The 13,538-nt window shown below is 43.5% G+C and overlaps 1 pseudogene; it reads left to right on the top strand.

Annotated features, from left to right (window-relative positions):
* Window positions 1–3,527: 3,527 nt before the first annotated feature.
* LOC144252573 (olfactory receptor 2T33-like) lies at window positions 3,528–4,469 on the top strand (annotated as a pseudogene).
* Window positions 4,470–13,538: the final 9,069 nt, after the last annotated feature.

Raw genomic sequence — 13,538 nt, 5'->3', positions numbered from 1 at the left:
CGGGATGGCATTGCTCCTCACCAGCCTGGGGACAGACGGATGTTCTGGATGGCTGATCAGATCACTTCTGATTGTGCTGGGCTTTGGAGAGACTGGCAGATCGCCTGGCAGGGAATCTGTTCTGGTTCAGGCATGGGTGGGGAAATACCCACACCCGTAACCAGTATCCAGGATGGATTGGAGGTGCTGAGCTGTGATGATTTGGGGTAGGCACCGAGGAGCTGTGGTTCTGTTTTGGTCACGTCTCCCCAGGGGCAGGCTTGGGACATTTCTATCTCACTCCTCTGAAAGCTGCCTTGTTTTAATCAGGCAGCCAGTTACCTGATTTCCAGAAACCATCTTAAGAGAGATTTCCCCTGAAAACCAGAATCACCACTTATTTGTTCAGGAAGTGTTTCTTGAGTATTGACTGAATCAATTTTTTTTTTGTATTAAAAATACATGCCAGCTAATGAATGTCATGAAGTCTCCAAGGGACATGGATCAAACTCTTGATGTCAATGATTTTGGGGGGGTGAGTTTTTATGATATGCACCCACAACTCCAGTAAACTGGGACAGAGAGTGAGTGACACAGCAGAGCCTGAGGTCAGAGGTGACAGAAGAGGCTGCAGAGGGGAGCGGGGTTTGCTTTGAGTTCAGAGGGGCTCGGGGTCCAGATCTGGCTAGTGACGGGTGCCTCTGGTGCACGTGACTAGCCCTCCCCTGCTGAGAATCAAATGATAGACATTTCTGACTCCCCAGATTCCCACCTTAAATCTTGCCCATTGTCATCTGATGAAACGTCATCAATGTGGATCTGGTCACAATCCTACGGGGGATTTGGAGAAGAGAAAGAAGAAACAGGCCTGGTGAATGTGATGTCGGCTTGCAGAACCGGCTCCTCTAGCCACAGGGGCGGGTAAGCTGGGCCGGGAGCCCATGCTGGGGTCCGAGGTTGGGCTTTGCCACTGGGGGTCAGAGGTGCTCTTGTGGGGTCTCCTCTCTCTCTCTCTCTCTGGATTCCTATTAGGCAGCTGGTTGGCCCTGAGGGAGTTCGAGCAGAAAATTTACCTCCCAAATTGGGACAGTTTTGCAAGGAAGATGGGACTTCAGGTGAAGTGTGTGACACTGGGGGTTGTAGGTGCAAACCTAGCCTCCCCAGGCTTCCATCCTCCAGGAAAAATGGCAGCCCTGGTCATGATGAGGTGGAGGCCTTTGCCTCACTGTCCCCTCTGCTTGGATGCTCTCCTGCCTCTGTCTCCAAGAACCCCATGTTCTCCCAGTGTTAGCTTCTGGGGCCACCCTCTGGGTCCCAAAATCTGTGACCATCACTGACTGAACACTGTGTCCCAGGCATGCTGTTTCCACCCCCACGGGACTGTGGCCTCCTGTCTTTCCTTAGTCCTCTTCAAGTGCTCAGCGGCCACCTGTACCCAGGGAGTTCTGTACTGGATTCTGCACACATTTCCACCATCAAAGAAAATTTTATGGGCAGTGCAGCTCTAGAGGGATACAGGCTGACTCTCCCCTGGTTGTAAGTTCAGTTGGGGAAGAGCAGAGACCTCATCATTTAGCCTGCCATGGGTTGCAAAACATGTTTTTGGAATGAGGGGCAACAGGTCATCTCGGGGGAGCTCTACAGGAATAAGCAAAGTGTGCTGCCCACAGCCAGTGGGGCACTAGTGACCCTCGAGAAGGAGGGAACTCTGACACACCAAGCAGCACCCATGCACCCAAGTCAAGGTCATGGACAGCAGGTAGAGCAAACAGACAAGGACAGGAGTGACTTCCTACAGGTGCACTTCCTAGAGTCACTGATTTATGGAGGGAGAGAGAATGGAGGCTGCTAGTGGCCTGGGAGAAGAACGGGGAGTTCTCTCTAATGGTGCATGGTTTCATTTTGGGGAGATGAAAAGAGTTTTCAAGGTAGACACTGGTGAGAATTGTATCGATATGTGATTATACTTAATGTCACTGTGTCACTGTTCACTTAAAGATGTTTAATACAGTGCAAAAAATTAAAGGAACTTGCCCAACATCCTAGAGTTACTGAATTACATAATGATTTCTAAACAGGTCTAAAGCTTAGCCCATCTTTAACACTGAAAATTTGGAGTAGGGAAGAATGGGTTGGGGTTTCCTCCAGGCTTGGGAAGCCAGTGAGATCCATGCTAGGGTTTTCATGTGGTCACCAGGCACACAGATCATGCTTCAGAGATTCAGGGGTGTGAAGAGCACAGATGTTGGCAGGTAAATACATATTTGACAAAGAAGAAAGTCCACAGGGTGGAGCAATCCAAGGCAGGATGCTCTGCAGGCACGACTAGCATTTGGACTTAGGGTGGATCTTGGCACTCTGTAAGAGCTGCACACCTTCTGCCATGTGAGTATGATGAAGCAGGCAGATCCGTGAGGACAGACTAGTAGCCATATCTGTCCAGTTCTGGGCTTCTTCATCCAGTTCTAGCAGGAGAAGATCAAAGACAAAAATTGATTTAAAGACTTTGATTCTATGGGGAATGAGGAAGAAATTAATGTTTCTGCACACTTTTGTAATAAAGAACCAGATTTTTCCTTATCCAGTAAATAGTACATCTTTAAATCAATACAAAGCACTGTTGAAGGATGAATGAGAGAGTGCATTGAGCAATAGAGCTCCCCACTAACAAACTCAAATAACACTGGTTACCTTAAGTTTGAAACTGTGGAAGTGACTAAGGTACTACCAACTTTACATAAAATTATGCTTCTGTCTGCAGACACTGTTTTCCTGCCTTCTAGATCTGAGAAGGTAAGCCCTCCAGTTTTAGAAAGGGCTTTCCAGATTCAGTCAGGGTCAGGGAAAACTCATGATTTGGGTAGTTTAACCAAGTTTCATGTGTTTTAGATTTGGAATCTTCATTATTAAGTACATAATTTTTCGAAAGTAAGATATTGACAATTAATCTCTAAGAGTATTGATCATGCAGGACACCACTAAAGCATCAATATGAATGACACATGTACACCATTTCCTGCTCACCTATTTATTTGGGCACCAAGTAACTAAAAAGCCTCTCTTGCATGTCAATTGCAACTTCTCAGGAATTAGGATTTGGTATGCCAATTAACACTCAACATATGAGGCATTTATCATGTGAAAGTTCAAAATGACAAAAAAAACCTTTAAGTTAATTTTATCTTGATTTAAACATGTTTAAAAAGTAGATGAAGCCAGGCGCGGTGGCACATGCTGGTAATCCCAGCAGCTCAGGAGACTGAGAATTGCAGGTTAGAAGCCAACCTTAGCAATGGTGAGGCACTAAGGAACTCACTGAGACCCTGTTTCAAAATAAAATATAAAATAGGGCTGGGGATATGGCTCAGTGGCCAAGCACCCCTGAGTTCAATCCCCAGCACCAAAAATAAAAATAAGAAGAAAAATGAGAGATGAAATATTTGAAATAGGTTTCATTAATACACATGTGATTATTTAAAAGGATATAAATAACAAGGGGCATTTAAAAAGTTAATCTCTCTCCTATGTTTCCACTGACAGTGTCTCTTCTGTTGTTTGAAATCATGGAAAATGGGAACACCGGTTTTGACTTCATTCTCCTAGGTCTCTTGGGTCACTCCAGAGCCCAACAGTTTCTCTTTGGGATGGTTCTGACAATAGCTTTCATGGCTCTAGTAGGCAATGCCCTCATGATTCTCCTGATTCAACAGGACCTCTGGCTCCACACACCCATGTACTTCCTCCTGAGGCAACTTTCCCTCATGAATGCCATACTGGTTTCCACCACTGTGCCCAAAATGGCTGCTGACTACTTGACTTGAATCAAGGCCATCTCCGCTGCTGGCTGTGGCTTGCAGATCTTCTTCCTTCTCACTCTGGGTGGTGGGGAGTGCTTCCTCTTAGCAGCCATGTCCTATGACCACTATGTGGCCGTATGCCACCCACTGCGCTATCCCATGCTCATGAGCTGGCCACTGTGTCTGAGGATGACCATGGGGTCCTGGTTCCTTGGAGCATCTGAGGGGCTGATGCAGGCAGTTGTTGCCCTGAGCTTCCCGTTTTGCAGCAGGCAAGAGATAGACCATTTCTTCTGTGAGGCCCCTTCTCTTGTGCGCTTGGCTTATGCTGACACGTCTGTCTTTGAGGATATCATGTACTTCTACTGTGTGTTGATGCTCCTGGTGCCCTTCTGCCTCATCCTGACCTCCTACAGTCTCATCCTGGCTGCTGTCCTCCATAGGCGCTCCACAGAAGCCCGCAAGAAGGTCTTTGCCACCTACTCTTCACACGTGGCTGTGGTGGGGCTCTTTTATGGAGCAGCCATTTTTATCAACATGAGACCCAAATCCTACAGGTCAGCTAACCATGATAAGGTGGTGTAAGCCTTCTATAGCATCCTCACCCCTATGCTGAAACCCCTCATCTACAGCCTGAGGAACAGTGAGGTCAAGGGTGTCCTGAAAAAGTGTGTGGCCAGTGTGTGCCCTTGACATTTTATTAATAATACACTAAGTTGTCCCAGCTTTTTGTGATTGGGCAGAGTGACTGGTGGGATTTTTAGAGTTGTAATTACAGGGACCCCTACTTATGAATGGGAGAGAGGATCCACATTGCCCAGGAGAAACCTGGAACCACTGATGTTCTCTTTGAAAACATTGTTGACCTTAGCTGAACACTGAGTGCTGTGGCCATAACTTTTAAAACTTGAGGTTCAAGAGCAAAAGTAGCACACTTTTCTTTTTCCTTCTTTGCAGTTTCACATGTATATTTACTCTTAGCAAAGATCTCTGCAACCTCTGCCTATAATTCTTTTATTTTCTCATTAAGTGGAGAGGTTCATCTTTTCAGGTCAGACTGGAGCATTGCTGTGTCAGATTCTATATTTATGGATTATTCATTTCTGGATTTTTAAATTTTAGGTTTTCAGTTTGTAGTTGATTGCAGGTAACTGAGTCTCTGGTGCACAAAACCAGAGATAAGGGAGAACTACTGGATTCCCTTGGATCTGTATATCTGCCCCCCACATTTTACTTATCAATAAACCTGCATGTTTTAATGAACTTTTACTCAAAAAGTGAATTCACTATTCCAGCAATTTTGGGATTATTATCTATATTTCAACTGAGGTATACTTCTTAAGAAGTATGGTGCTCACAACCCAACCTTTTCTTTCAAGTAATTTCAATAAATACAAGCCTAATAGTCTACACTGTTATCAAGAAAGGCTATATTCACCAGCCGCCCAAGTCCCTCCACCACCAGTGAAGCACCCTCAAGAATGACCATGGATCTTCTGTTTATCAGATCATTTAGTTTGGCCTGTTCTATTTTTGTCCTTGGAACCCCATGATGAATAGTCCAACATCCTGTGTTTTTTCTCTCAGTTCAAAGACTCCTCTGCAACTCTGCTCTCACCAGTTCTTCACCCTGTTTAATTCCTACAGGTCTTCCATTGTCTAAAATGACACAATGTGTTACCCCATGTGTTTTGGAGGATGACTGGACTATGTTCAGTTTGTATCTGTGGAAACTAAAGCTCATTTGTGGGATCAAAAGTTGTTGTTGTTGTTTTTAATTACTATTATTTAGGTAGATGGATGGTGAACTTTTTCATGACTTGTTTGCTGAAACAGAATGTTAATATGACATTTCTACCACCACAGTGCTCGAGATTCTTTTGCATTCAATGTTATCAGACATTTTTTAGAACTTCTAGTGAGTGTGTTGGTAACTAATTTTGTTTTTAGTTTGGCTTCCCCTAATGGCTGTGAAAGTTCTATATTTTTGTATTATTTTACTGTCTGATTTTTTTAAAAAATTTGTTAACTGGATGTTTTTATTTTTGGTAAGAAATAATAAATCATGTAGTCTCCCCAATGAGCCCAACTTGGTAGTTCATTCATAGACCATATATGACATTTAAAATGCTATATAAAATTTAATATAAAAGAAAAAAAATGAAATTATATATTCAGTTGTTTGTTATGTATTTTCAAACACTCACTTTAATTCAATGGCTGAAGATGAACTGTTTTTACTAATTGTGTATTTGTGTAATATAACTTCATCCTCTTTCATTTTACTTGAAATAATAAAACTTACATGTTTGGTTATACTATGCATTTTGTTTTGTTCAGTATTTTTATGTTGTGCTAGGGATAAAACCCAATGCCTCATGCATCTTAGGCAAGCGCTCTACCACTGTACCACAACCCCAGCCCTAGAGTAAACCCTTTAACACAGTCTTCCATTTCCATTGGAATAATGATGACAATGAGAATCTGAATTTTTATAGAAATATTTTATGCTAGATTATAAAATATTAGATTAAAATGATAAAAATAGAATTTCAAAAATGATGTTTCAGGTGGTCAGACTATATGTTTTATCTTTAACTGGTGAATTTTTATAAACCTATAATAATTTTCAGGCAAGACATGTGGCAAGCTTGCAAAGCTCTTAATTTCAAAATAAAATAATTAAACATATTTATGTGTTGTAAAAATGTCTAGATATTATTTGTATAAAAGCCAAAGGAAAAAGTAATTAGTACAAATTCAACTTCAAGACAATAAAAATAAAATACTCAGAAATTAACTATTTTGTTTTTTACTTTGACTTATTTTGTTCTCATCTGAATTACTTCTTTCACAACTTTTTATTTTCTTGAGTAACATTTAGACCAAATTTTGTTTTCCATTTTAAAATAACATATTTTAGAGCAAGTTATTTTTAAGACACTCTATCCTCTGTAACTTTCAGATCTTTCTTGACACATGGATATTGCTAAAGTACAGGCCAACAGAGTGGATTGCATTCCCAGGAAAGAGAGAATTCATTTGCAAGTGGGGGGTGGAGGGTGAGGGGGTGGAGGGTGGTGGCGGCTGGGGAAGACAAAAACAGGTTGAGCACCTGTACTCTAAACATCCAAACTCCAAACCCTGAAGGTCTCTAACTCCATGCAACAAATGGAAAATCCCAGCCAGGCAGGGTGGTGCACACCTGTAATCCCAGAGGCTTGGGAGGCTGAGTTAGGAGGATTGCAAGTTCAAGGGAGCCTCAGCAACATATCAAGGGCCTAGCAATTCAGCAGGACCCTGTCTCAAAATAAATAAATAAATAAATAAATAAACAGGCTTGGGTGTGGCTCAGTGGTGAAGTGCCCTGAGTTCAATCCCAGTACAATAATAATAACAATAAAGTTGCAGAATAAAATTCTAAAAACCCAGGCCTGGTGGCATACAGCTGAAGTTCCAACTATGTGGAAGGAAGGGGCAGGAGTATTGCTTGAGCCCACAAGTTCAAAACCAGCTTGGGCAAGACAGAGGCCCCATCTCAAACAAACAAACAAACAAACAAAACCAAAATAAGTTACTATACAAAACAACCTTGAGTTATGCATACAAGGATGTATCAAATGCAAATGAATTTTGTGTTTACACTTGGGTCTCAGCCCCAGGATATTCAAAATTTTAAAAATACTAATTCTAAAACACTTCTAGTTCCAAGCATTTCAGATTCTCCACACTCAGGAAAAGGGAAAAACTGGCCCATTAACCTAGGTCACTCCAACCCTAGAGCCAAATTATTTACCACAGGCAATGAAGCCATATTCTGTTCTGGGAATTACAGCTTGTTAATATGCCCAACTTATGCTTTTAGCTAAAAATACAATGAGTCAGGCATAGTACTACACACCTGAATCTCATGGACTCCAGAGGTTGAGATAACAGGATCACAATTTCAAGGTCAGCCTCAGCAACTTGGAAAGGTCCTGTCTCAAAATAAAAAATAAAAAAAGACTGGGGCCAGGCACAGTGGCACACACCTGTAATCCCAGCGGCTTGGGAGACTGAGGCAGGAGAATCAAAGCCAGCCTCAGCACAAGAAAGGTGCCAACCAACTCAGTGAGACCTTGTCTCTAAATAAAATACAAAACAGGGCTGAGGATGTGGCTCAGTGATAATGCACCCCTGGGTTCAATCCCCAGTACGAAAAAAGGGGGGTACAGCTCAGTGGTAGAGCACCTCTGGTTCCATCCTTATTATCGCAAACACATGCACACACACAAATCAATCTATTTTTAAATCTTTTGTTTCATACAGCATTTTGATCTTTCTTTTCTTTTTCTTTTTTTTATGCAGCAGTTTTCAAGACTGATCTGGGTTCTAATTCGTTTCTGCTTTAAATAACTGCCTAACCTTTCGGAACCACAGTTTCCTCATCAGTAAAACAAGGATTAAAAAAAAGGCCAATATCAAAGGCCAGTGTGTTATAAATGATAAACTGTTGGCTCAGAGCCTGAACCTGCAGGTCCTAAATACACATTTGTTTCTTCCTCCATGGACAGGTAGTGAGTCACACAAACATGGTGATTTAAGTTCCGGGCTCTCAAGTACAAGGTATGCATGACCTGGAAATGCCTTGAAGGCACCCATACAGGCAGGCTCCCAGATACCCCAGGGGATGGGAAGCCTAGGGTGAGAGCCTGTGCCCAAGATCTCTCCATCCCTCCCAGCTTCCTCTGGTTGCTGTAACAAACTACCACAAATTTAGTGGCTAAAAATAATGCATATGTGGGCTGGGCACGGCTCAGTGGTAGAGGGCTCACCCAGAATGCCTGAAGACCTGGGTTCCATCCCCAGCACCACTAAAGGAAAAAAATAAATAAAGCAAAGCAAATATATTGTGGCTTCTATTACAGTTCCAGAGAGTAATACTCCAAAATGGGTCTCACTGGGCTAACACCAGGTGTCAACAGGATCTGCTCCTTCCAGGGAGAACTGGCTTCATGGCCTCCCCACAGGCATGGCCTCCCCAGAGACCTGGCCTCCAGGCCTCCTGGCTGCTCCTTCCTCTCCAGGAAGCAGCACAGTACCACCTCATCTTCCTGATGCCCTGAGATTGCAATGGGCCCACAGGGACAATCCAGGATGGTTCTCCATCTCAAGGTCATGAACTTCCTCTCATCTGAAAGGTCCCTCTGCCCCTACTCTAATACCTTATCAGGTGAACCAAAGCTAGGAAATGACTCCAATCCTCACTGCACACAAGCTGTGACCTCCGGAGGTTAACACTAACACTTAACACTCTTAAATCCATGTGTTAGGAGACTTAGGCCTGCTGGGCATGGTGGTGCACATCTGTAATCCCAGCAGCTCAGGAGGCTGAGGCAGGGGTATCTCAAGGTTGAGGCTAGCCTCAGTAACTTAGCCAGGCTGTAAGCAACTCAGTGAGATCTTGCCTCTAAATAAAATATAAAAAAGGGCTGGGGATGTGGCTCAGTAGTTATGCACCCCTAAATTCAATCCCTAGTATAAAAAATTTAAAAAGAGAGAGATGAAGACTTGATTCCACCAACCAGCATATTTCTGGCCACTAAAGAGCAGTCAGGGGAGGAGAGAAGGGCCTCCTGAGTTAGGTGGTCATTCAGGCCGTGGGTGCAGATGCCCTCGCCAGCAGGGGAGGAGGTCCAGGACCAAACCATGGGCAACTGCCTCATGTAGGAACCAACCGAGGGTGGTGGGGCAGGAGCACCCATAGTGCTGGTGGGGAAGAAACAGAGAACAGATACAGGATCTCAACGACTCAGGGCAAACCAGGGGAATGAAAGCACAAGCCCACCAGCCCACAAGGCTTGGAATGTTCTCTGCAGTGTTATTAACAAAGCCCCGAGCTCAAGACCTTCCCAACGTCCATCAAGGCCAGTGGATAAACCAAAGTGGCAAATCCTCACAATGGAACTCTAGTAAGCAGTAAAAAGGGACTTCAGTAACATTCTACTAAGTGAAAGAAGCCAGATGAAGTAAGGTTCCATTTATATCAACTTCCAGAAAGGGCAAACGTGTGGAAAAGAAAGCAGTCAGCGGTTGCCTGGAACTTACAAGAGGAATTAATGGGGACTTAGGGGTCAAGGAAATGTTCACAAAGTAGATTGCATGACTTTGTAGATTTATTTTTAAAAGAAAATCAATGAACCATAGCCTTACAACAGGTATATTTTATGTAATGTTAGAGTACATCTCAATAAAGCTGTTTTTTTAAATCCTAGTGATAGAATATGTACCCAGATGAGCAGCTCTTCCTTCTCAACCTACTTCATCTACCAGACTTCCTCATCTCCCAAGTGCAAGTACATCAAACATCAAAGCATCCCTGCCCGACCTGGCCACAAAACCTGGAATTATCATGGCCAGGTGAAGTGTTGGGTTGGCCAGAGCTCACTGCACCTCCCAGGTAGCACAGGGCTTCCACATGCCTGGAGGAAATACTTGAAATAGTTATTTATTTTCCTGAATTTGGTAAGAAAAGAACAATAAAGTTGTGACATTTCTAAATTTTCTACCACATCAAAGGCAGGCCCTCCTCTTAACAAAGAATCCTGGAGATCCCCAAAGGCAAACCACACACACACACACACACACACACACACACACAAACACACACATATAATTATTACTACCAGCCCCAGCAAATACCTAAGGCAAATTAAACATCACTGTTCCAAACTCTACATGCACCAAGGGTCAAAGTGACCCTGTCATTGTACAATTTACTCCCACTGAACAGATTAAAGACCCAGACCCACAGAGATGAAGCAGGCTTCCCAAGATCACCCTGCTAGTAAGGAGCAGAGCCTGGACTGGAACCCAGCTCCTTGAATCCCGAGTCCAGGCACCTGACACCCAGTCCCTGGTGTTCCATCCAGAGGGACTCCACACCGTCAGAAGCAAAGGTCGCAGTGTCATAAAAATGCTTCCCAGCAGACTGGCACAAGCGCCTAGTTTCCCAATTCAGTCATTTTGACAGTCCTCGGTCCCCAGATGTGGAACCTTTCTCAAGGGAGGAAAGAAACTTGGGGCCAGAGGCCTCAGCAAACAGGCAAATCTTGGGAAGTGTTAGTAACACTGTCCCCTGGGACATATGGCACATTTTTTCTGACTTTTCACCTAAATCCCACCCTACAGCATTTTCTATCTTTTGGTTTGGGGACTAAGGATTGAACCCAGGGCGCCTTGCCACTAAGCCACATTCCCAGCCCTTTCTTTTTTTTCTTTTTTTTGGAGACAGGCTCTTGCTTAATTGCTAGTGAAGCCTTAGACTTGTGATGCTCTTGCCTCAGCCTCCCAGGCGTGGGCCACTGCTGCCAGCCTCCCCATAGCTTCATTATGAAGGACATCAGGCAAAATGAGTAGATTGGATCCACATTTATGCCCCCTTCATTGATTATCTCTGTGATCATTTGAACATTTAATATCATTACATCTTTGTCTACAAAATGAAGAAACTAGAAACTGACCTCAAAAACATGTTTTTTTGGTGGGGATGGACACAGGCCATTCATCTCAAGTGCCCAGCAGAGGCTGACTATCTGGCAGGAGTCTCTCCTTCCTTTAGCACACCCTCCCATCCCCACAGTTACATTCAGGAAGCCTTTGTTCCCAAGGTATTCCAAACAACAGAATTCCCACATTGACATTGCTACTCTCCAAAAAATGCAGATTATAACTGAACTGGGGTTAGATATCTGTGGAGTGCAGGCCTAGCATGCTCCAGGCCCTGGCTTTAATCCCCTAGATCTACCCCCCCAACACAAAAAAAAAGGCAAATGCATAGCACTCCAGATACATGACTTGAATCTGAATCTAGATCACTGTTTAGAAAATAAATCAGTTCTTGGGCTAGGATTGTAGATCAGTGGTAAAGCACTTGCTTAGTATGTGTGAGGCACTGGGTTCAATTCTCAGCACCAAATATAAAAGAAATAGATCAATAAAATCCATCAATAACTACTAAAAATATTTTAAGAAAAAAGAAAATAAGGGAACAGGCCCCTCCCCCAGTGCCTGCAAGTTAGGCGAACCTGCAACCCACGGGCGGGTCAGGCCCAGCAACCTGTCGAGTGACAGAGCAGCTACACGCACCTGCAGGGAACGCGGACCGGACCCACCAGTAGGACAGGTCCGGCGGCCTGCTGAGGGGCAGGCCCATACCCTCTCCCAGTGTCTGCAAGGTAGGCGGGACTGTGACCACCCGCAGATCAGGCCCAGTGGCCTGCTGAGGGGAGGAGCCGGCCCCTCCCCCAGTGCCAGCAAGCTAGGGAAACCTGTGACCCATCGGGAGGTTAGGCCCAGCAACCTGCGGAATGACAGAGGTGCCCCTCATGCCTGCTGGGTAGGCGGACCTTTGACCGACCAGCAGAGCAGACCTAGGGCCTGCCAGCGTGGTAGACGGATCACACCAATTGGAGGAGGATCACAGCCACTACCTGCCCTGCAAGGGTGATTTTTCAACTATACAAGAGCAATATAAATAAATAGAGGGAAAATTTCAAAAACACAACAGTTTCACCAAGCAGAAAGAAACGCCAGCAATATGAAAAGACAAGGAAAGAAAGGACCACAGGCAATGCAGGTCAACTCAACTTTAGAAGAGGTAATAGCTGCAACAGATGGAATGTCAGATAGAGAGGTCAGGATATACATGCTTCAGATGGTCTGGAGTCTCAAGGAAGACATGAGACAACAAAATCAGACAATGAAAGATCACATTGACAAGGAACTACATAAACAAATCCAGGAAGTAAAAGATCAATTTCACAGGGAGATAGAGGTAATAAAAAACAAACAAATAGAAATCCTAGAAATGCAGGAAACAATAAACCAACCTAAAAACTCAATTGAGAATACTACCAGCAGAGTGGATCACTTAGAAGATAGAACATCAGACAATGAAGACAGAGTATTTCAACTTGAAAAGAACATAGACAGCTCAGCAAGTCTGCTAAGAAACCATGAGCAGAACATCCAAGAACTATGGGATAATATCAAAAGACCAAACTTAAGAGTCATTGGGATACAGGAAGGCACAGAGCTCCAAACCAAAGGAATAAACAATCTATTCAGTGAAATAATACAAGAAAACTTCCCAGACTTGAAGAATGAGACAGAATCCCAAATCCTAGAAGCCTACAGGACACCGAATGTGCAAAATCATAAGAGATCCACACCTAGACACATTATAATGAAGATGTCCAACATACAGAATAAGGAGAGAATTTTAAAAGCTACAAGAGAAAGGAAGCAGATTACATTTAGGGGTAAACCAATCAGGATAACAGCTGATCTCTCAACACAGACTCTAAAAGCTAGAAGATCCTGGAATAATATATTTCAAACGCTAAAAGAAAATGGGTTCCAACCAAGAATCGTGTATCCGGTGAAATTAAGCTTCAGGATGGAAGATGAAATTAAAACATTCCATGACAAACAAAAGTTAAAAGAATTTGCAGCTAGATAACCATCTCTTCAAAAAATCCTAGACAAAACACTACAGGAAGAGGAAATGGAAAACAACAATGAAAACCAACAGTGGGAGGTAGGACAGTAAAGGGGGGGAAATAATCAAAGAGGAAAACAAATCAGGTTTAATAGCATTAATAAACAAATTATGGCTGGAAGAACAAACCATATCTCAATAATAACCCTAAATGTTAATGGCTTAAACTCACCAATTAAGAGACACAGGCTAGTTGAATGGATCACAAAACAAGACCCAAC

Source organism: Urocitellus parryii, unplaced genomic scaffold (genome assembly GCF_045843805.1).
Source record: "Urocitellus parryii isolate mUroPar1 unplaced genomic scaffold, mUroPar1.hap1 Scaffold_48, whole genome shotgun sequence".
Lineage (NCBI taxonomy): Eukaryota > Metazoa > Chordata > Mammalia > Rodentia > Sciuridae > Urocitellus > Urocitellus parryii.
This window is presented reverse-complemented; position numbering and strand designations above follow the sequence as displayed.